The sequence below is a fragment of the Marmota marmota genome, unplaced genomic scaffold (genome assembly GCF_001458135.2).
Source record: "Marmota marmota marmota unplaced genomic scaffold, marMar, whole genome shotgun sequence".
In the NCBI taxonomy this organism is placed as follows: domain Eukaryota; kingdom Metazoa; phylum Chordata; class Mammalia; order Rodentia; family Sciuridae; genus Marmota; species Marmota marmota.
The window spans coordinates 27,644,785-27,652,357 of NW_025999932.1; the positions used below are offsets into that span (position 1 = coordinate 27,644,785).

At 34.8% G+C, this 7,573-nt stretch overlaps 1 protein-coding gene and 1 non-coding gene across 6 annotated transcripts in view; one reads left to right on the plus strand and one right to left on the minus strand.

The window, feature by feature from the left end:
• The window catches only part of Pds5b (PDS5 cohesin associated factor B), a 193,399-nt gene that overhangs the window by 12,031 nt on the left and 173,795 nt on the right, over nt 1-7,573 (plus strand). The window lies entirely within an intron of this gene.
• Trnat-ugu lies at nt 2,024-2,096 on the minus strand. The gene has a single exon. It is a non-coding gene; the product is annotated as a tRNA-Thr (tRNA).

Below are 7,573 nucleotides of genomic sequence, written 5' to 3' on the forward strand. Positions count from 1 at the left end.
TTTTTTTTTTTTTTTTTTTTACTATATTACATTCCTGAGACAGTCTACTCTCAAAAACTGATTTTGGGGCTCATAGTTTTTGAGTTTCCATTTGGTCATCAGGTGCACCTTCTGTTTTTAAGCCTCTGATGGGGGTGCTGGCTGCAACAGTTACATGTCAGGGAGCAAAACCATGTAACTATTGCATGTGTGTAATGAGAGACTGAGGGAGAAAAGAATGGAGGGAGTGGCAGGGTTCCCACTATTGCCCAGTGACATGAAGATATCCCAGTGGGCCCTACCTCTGAAAGGTTTCACTGTCTCCAAGTTGCACCACCTTAAGATCAAACTTTCTGAGTCATTGGGATTCCATGTGTGTGCCACCATCCATGCCTTTGTCAGTTTGTCAGTTTCTCTGAAAAAGGATTTTGGGATTTTCGATTGGGATTGTATTCATCCCTAGATACGTGGGGAATTGACCTCTTAACAGTATTGAATATGGTCTTCAGTCTTTAACACGGTCCTCAGTGATTCCTTCCTCCCTATATTTGCAACTTTTATAGTCATCTTCCACATTGTATCAGAGTTGGTTTGTGGAGAAAGGGTGATGATATGTGACTTGAAATTAGTGTATTAAATGCACTGTGGCTTGTGTATTGGTTTCTCATCTTAATACCCACTTTGAGGAAAACAAGTTGCCTTGTTGTGGAGTAGTCACTGCCAAGACTGAAAGTTCTGGCTTTTTTTTTTTTTTTTAAATGGTATTGGAGATTGAATCCAGGGGTGCTCATTGAGCCAAATCCCGAGTCCTTTTTATTTTTTGAGATATGGTCTTGCTAAATGGTGAGGGTCTTGCTAAGTTGCTGAGGCTTCCCTCAAATTTGCAATCCTCATGCTGTGATCTCGGATTTTACCTGTTTACAAGCTAACAAATCATCCTGCTACAGTTATATAGATGTTGATAGAAGATACATGCATGACTCATGGGTTAGAGTTGAAGGATAGTTTTTTGTAGATAGCAGAGATATTAGTATTTTTGTGCCAGTGCCTTGAGCTCTGGTTTATACTGGGTAATATGAAGTGGACCAGATGACAGTTTTACATGCTGTGCAATGTGTTACATGAGGAAATCTGTATGGACATAGGGGACTTGAAATTTTTTTCCATAATTTTTAATTGGTACATCAGTACATAATGGTGGGATTTGTTACATATTCATATTTGTACACAATATAACAATATAATTTGACTGATACCATTCTCTAATATTTTCCCTTTCCCTCCCTTCCTCTGCTTCCTGTCTTCCACTGTACAGATCTCCCTTCAATTTTTATGAGATTCTACCCCGTTTTTCTTTGTCTCTAGCTTCTACATATTAGAGAAACATAATAGCCCTTGACTTTCTAAGTTTGGCCTGTTTCACTTAACACAGTGTTTTCAAGTTTCATCCATTTTTCTACAAATGACATAAAAAAATTTCATTCTTCTTATGGTTGAACAAAACTCTACTGTATATTTTTACCACATTTAAAAAATCCATTTTGTCCATTATTGGGTATGTAGTCTGGTTCCACAGTTTGACTCTTGTGAATTGTGCTACTATGACATTGTATGTATGTATCACTGTAGTATGATGACTTTTCAAATTTTTTTAAAAAAAATATTGTTAATTATAGATGGACACAATACCTTTATTATTTATTTTTTATGTGGTGTTAAGGATTGAACTCAGTGTCTCACATATGGTAGGCAAGTTCTGTACCACTGAGTACAACCTTAGCCCCTGACTTTAATTCTTTATGATGAATACTGAGAAATGGTATGGTTAGGTCATATGGTGGTTCCATTTCTAGTTTTTTGAGGAAATTTCATACTGATTTCCATAGTGGTTGTACTAATTTACAGACCCATCAACAGTGTAAAAAGTGTTCCTTTTTCACTTCATCTTCTCTGGCATTTATTATTGTTTGTATTTATTATTGTTTATATATAATATATATATTTTAGTTGTAGATGGACACAATATCTTTATTTATTTATTTTTATGTGGTGCTGAGGATCGAACCCAGGGCCTCATGCATACAAGGCAAGCGCTCTACCACTGAGCTACAACCCCAGCCCTATTGTTTGTATTCTTGATGCTGCCATTCTGATTGGAGTGAGATGAAGTCTCAGTATAGTTTTGATTCGCATCATCCTAATAGTTAATGATGTTGAACATTTTTATATACATTTGTTGGCCATTTATATTTCTTCTGAGAAGTGTCTGATTAGCTCATTTTTCCATTTGTTATTTGGGTTATTATTATTATTATTATTTTTTTAGTTCTCTATTCTGGATATTAATTCTCTGTCAGAAGAGTAGCTAGCAAAGATTTTCTCCTATTCTGTGGGTTCTCTTCACATTCTCATTTCCTTTTCTGTGCAGAATCCTTTAAATTTGATGCTATCCCATTTGTTAACTCTTGGTATTATTTCCTGAGCTTTAGGGATCCTATTGATAAAGTCTTTGTCTGTGCCAATATGTTGGGAGTGTTGACCCTATGTTTTCTTCTAGGAGTCGGAGTTTCTAGTCTAATACCTAGGTCTTTGATCCATTTTGAGTTGACTTTTGTGGAGGATGAGAAATAAGAATCTAGTCTCATTCTTCTACATATAGATAACCAGTTTACCCAGCACCATTTGTTAAAGACTGTCTTTTCCCCACTTTGTTTTTGGTACCTTTGTCAAGGATCAGATGTCTGTGTGGGTTTGTCTCTGTGTATTCTAATCTGTACCGTTGGTCTGTGTGTCTATTTTAATGCCAGTACCATTTTGCCATTTTGTTTTTGTTCCTATAGCTCTGTAGTAAAATTTGAATTCAGGTATTGTAATGTCTCCAGCATTGTTTTTTTTTGGGGGGGGGCGTGGTTAAAATTGCTGTGGTTATTCTGTGTCTTTTATTTGTTGAATTTTAGGACTGTTTTTTCTAGTTGTGTGAAGAATGGCATTTGTATTTTGATGGGGATTACATTGAATTGTTGTTACTTTTTAGTAGCATATCCATTTTAACAATATTAGTTCTACCTATGCATGAACATGGGCATGGGGGTCTTTTCATCTTCTGAGTTTTTTTTTTTTTTTTCTTTTTCTTTTGGTACCCAGGATTGAACTTGGGCACTCTGTCACTGAGCCATGTCCCCAGCCCTATTTTGCATTTTATTTAGAGACAGGGTCTCATTGAGTTGCTTAGTGCCTCAATTTTGCTGAGGCTGGCTTTGAACTCAGGATCCTCCTGCCTCAACCTCTTGAGCTGCTGAGATTACAGGCATGCAAGGTCATCTAAGTTTTAAATTTTTTTTTTCTTCTGTGTTCTATAGTTTTCAATGTAGAAGTCTTTCACTTCCTTGATTTGATTTAAGTTTTTTTTTTTTTTTTTTTAAGGTCTTGTGAATGGGATTTTTCTTTTTTCTTAGCAGATTCATTATTGGCATATAGGAAAGCTATTAATATTTGTATGTTGATTTTGTAAAATACTTTGCTGAACCTATTAGCTATAGCAGTCTTCTCGTGGAGCTTTTGAGTCTTCTAAGTATAGGCTCAGATAGTCTGCAGTGATAATTTGACCTTGTTTTTTTTCTTTTAATCTCTCTTATTTCCTTCTTTTGCCAAATTAGTTGATCTAAGATTTCTGGTACTATATTGAATAGGCCTGGCGAGAGTGGACATACTTGTCTTGCTCTAGATTATAAAGGAAATACTTTCAATTTTCTCTGTTCACTGTGATGTTGGCTTTGGGTTTGTCATATATAACGTGTATAGTGATGAGGTAAGTTCCTTCTGTCCCTAGTTTGTTGAGTATTTTTTCATGAATGGTCCTTGAAAATTGAAGGCTTTCTTTGCATTTATTGAGATGACAAAATGATTTTTGTCCTTAAATTTATTTATGTGATGAATTGCATTTATTGATTTGATACGATAAACCATCTATTTTAGTCTTTTTTTTTTTTTTGCTGTTTTGACTAAAGGATCTGACCAGAACAATAGTAGAGGAGGAAAAGTTTATTTGAGGGCTTATGGGTTCAGAGGTCTTAGTCCATAGAAGGCTGACTCCATTCCTCCAAGGCTGAACATTGTGGTGGGAGAGGGTGGTGGAGGAAAGCAGCTCACATCATGGTGACCCAGGAGGCAGAGAGAGACTCTACTCTCCAGATACAAGACACGTACACCAAAACCATGCCCCAGTTCCCATCTTCTCCAGTCTCACCCTACCAATTCTTGCAGATTAGGCTAAAGCTACAACCTAATCATTTCTCCTCCAAACCTTCTTGTATTGTCTCACACGTGAGCTTTTGTGGGACACTTCACATCCAAACCATAACACCATCCTTGCTTCTCTGTGATAAAACCAACTTGGTCATGATGTGTAATCTTCTTAATATGTTGTTGAATATGATTTGTTAATATTTTATTATGGATTTTTACATTTAAGTTCATTAGGGATATTGGTCTGTAGTTTTCTTCCCCTGATGAGTCTGTCTCTGGTTTTGGTATAAGGATGATACACGTTTCATAGAATGAACTTGTAAGTGTTCCATCTCTTTCTAATAATCAGTAAACTGAGGAACCATTAGCATTAGTTCTTTTTTAAAAAAAAAAATTTTTTATTTTGTTTTTTTATCAAATGCAATGCTGAGAATTGAACCTAGGCCTCACATGTGCTAGGCAAGCGCTCTACCACTGAGTCACAACACCAGCCCACCTTAGTTCTTTTTAAAAGATTGGGTAGAATTCAGCTGAGATTCCATCTTGTTGTGGACTTTTCTTTGTTGGAAGGCTTTTTATGAATGCTTTCATCTCATTCCAGTTATTGGTCTCTTTAGGTTTTCTGTGTCTTCTTTATTCAATTTTGCCAGGTCATGTGTCTAGAAATGTGTCCATTTAATCTCTGCTTTCCAATTTATTGGAGTATAGTTTTTCAAAATACTTCCTAATGATCATCTGAGTTTCTGTTATGTCTGTGGTGATTTCTCCATTTCACCTCTTATTTTTAAATTTGGGTCTTTATTTTCTTTTGATTAGTTTGGATAAGGGCTTACTAATCTTCTTTACCTTTTAAAGAACTAATTGCTTATTCCATTTATTCTTTTTTTATTCTCAATTTTCTTTGATTTCAGCTCTGATCTTAATTATTTCCTTCCTTCTACTGGTTTTAGAATTGACTTGTTCTTTTTCAAGGGCCTTGAGATGCATCATTAAGTAGTTTCCTTGAGATCTTTCTGATTTTCTTATGTAGACACTCATAGCCCTAAACTTTCCTCTTAGAACTGCCTTCATAGTGTCTCCAGGGTTCTGATATGTTGTATCACTATTCTCATTTGATTCTAAACATTTTTAAATTTCTTGCATTTTCTTCTGTCACCCATTGATCATTCAAAGATGTATTGTTCAGTCTTCATGTGTTTATATAGTTTTTTTGTGTTGATTTTTGATTTCATTTAATTATGATCTGATAAGATACAAGGAATTATATTAATTTTTTTCTTTTTTTGTATTTGCTAAGATTTGTTGTGGGCCTAAAATATGGTCTTTTTTTTTTTTTTTTGTACCAGGGATTTAATTCAGGGGCATTTAACCACTGAGCCACATCCCCAGCCCTATTGGTATTTTATTTAGAGACAGGGTCTCACTGAGTTTCTTAGCATCTCACTGTTGATGAGGCTGGCTTTGAGCTTGCAATACTTCTGCCTCAGCCTCCCAAGCTGCTGGATTATAGGTATGTGCCTACCTTTCCTGGCTGTTTTGAAGAAGGTTCTGTGAGCTGCTGAGAGGAAAATGTATTCATCTGTGTTTGGGTGCAATATTTTTGTAGAAGTCTGTTAAGTATTTATAATAATTTTAGGTTTCAAGTTTCTGCTGAGTTTGTTTGGATGCCCATTTTATTGGTGAGAAAGGTATGTTGAAATCATCTAGTATGGTTGTACTGGGGTCTGAGTCTTTAATTTGAATAGTGTCTGTTTTATGTAATTATATGTACCAGTGTTTGGAGCATAAATATTTACTATTGTTATATCTTCTTGTTGTGTTACTTCCTTTACCAGTATGAAGTGACTTCTTTGTATCTTCTGATTAATTTTGGCTTGAAGTTTGTTTTCTTGGATATGAGAATAGCTAATCCTGCTTGTTTTGGGGCTCTGTTTGCATGTGTATCAATTTCTGTCCTTTCACTTTCAGCCTGTGACTCTCTTTACCTTTAAGGTAGGTCCCTTGCAAACAGTAGATAGTTGGGTCTTGTTTTTTTAATCTATTCTGACAACTTATTTTACTTTGAAATTTAATGTTGTTATAGAGAGCTGTTTATTAATTCTTGTCATTTTGATTTGTTTCTAGTGTTTAATTTGGTCCTGTTTCTCATTTGCTTAACCACTGTATAAATTAGATTTGTGTATTTGTAAGTTTTGAGATGTTATTGATTTTTCTGTAGTATTGGCCTAGTAGTGATAAATTCTTTTTAATTTCTGCTTATCTTGAAAAGTTTTTATGCCTTTGATTCTGAGTAGTAGCTTTGCTGTGCATAGCAATCTTGGTTGACAGTTATTTTCTTTCAAGATTTGGAATACATCATTCTAAGTACTCCTGACTTTTAGAGTTTGTGCTTAAGAAATTGAAAGTAATCATAACTGGCTTACTTCTAAATGTGACCTGATGTTTTTCTCTTGAGGTTTTTAAAATTTTATCTTTTCTTCTGTAAGGCATTTTAATTATAACATACCATGAAGAGATCCTTCTTCCATGTTGTCTATTTGGGATTCTGAATATCTTCTGTATCTGGAAGTCCATTTCATTTTCTTGTTTTGGAAAATTTATTTCCCTGAAGTGTTTATCTATTCCATTGTCCTGAATCTCGCCATCCCTTTTCAGCTCCAATGATTTTAAAATTTGTTTTCTAAATGTTGTCCCAGAGTTTTTGTATATTCTGGTTACGGTTAGTTTTTTAAAATATTGTCTGAATGTTGAAGTTGGCTACTTTGTTTTCCATTTTTATGTGATCTGCTCTATTTGAGAGACTTTACTGAATAGTTTGGTTTGTCTTTCATTTCCAAGATTTTTGTTTGTTCTTTTTCAATATTTTTATCTCCTTATTGAGTTTCTCATTCATAGCCTGTACTGATTTCCTTAATTCATTCAGTTGTTTTTCTGTGTTGTTTGAATTCATTGATCGTTTTATATTCATCCCTTTGAATTCTTTATCTGATATTTCATCTTCTACAATATCTTGAGTCAATTGTTTGTGAATTATGAATGTTAGGAGATATTGTACTAGCTTCCCCCCCCCCCCCATGTTTCTTGTATTCTTGTGTTGGGTTTTATATATCTCTTAGAGTGGATTTCTCTTTCACTCTTATGTGTGGGCCATTTTAAGGTATGTTCTTCACTTGCCAAAATATCCTAGAATGATCTAGATTGAGACCCTTTTGTATATGTAGTATATCAAGCCTTTATGTTAATTTTCTTTTTCACTGTAGGAATGAATGTCTGTTGAGTGGGACCTGAGAGGCCTACCCTTGCCTTTCCTACTTGGGGCTTGATTGTTGTTTTTTTTTTTTTTTTTTTT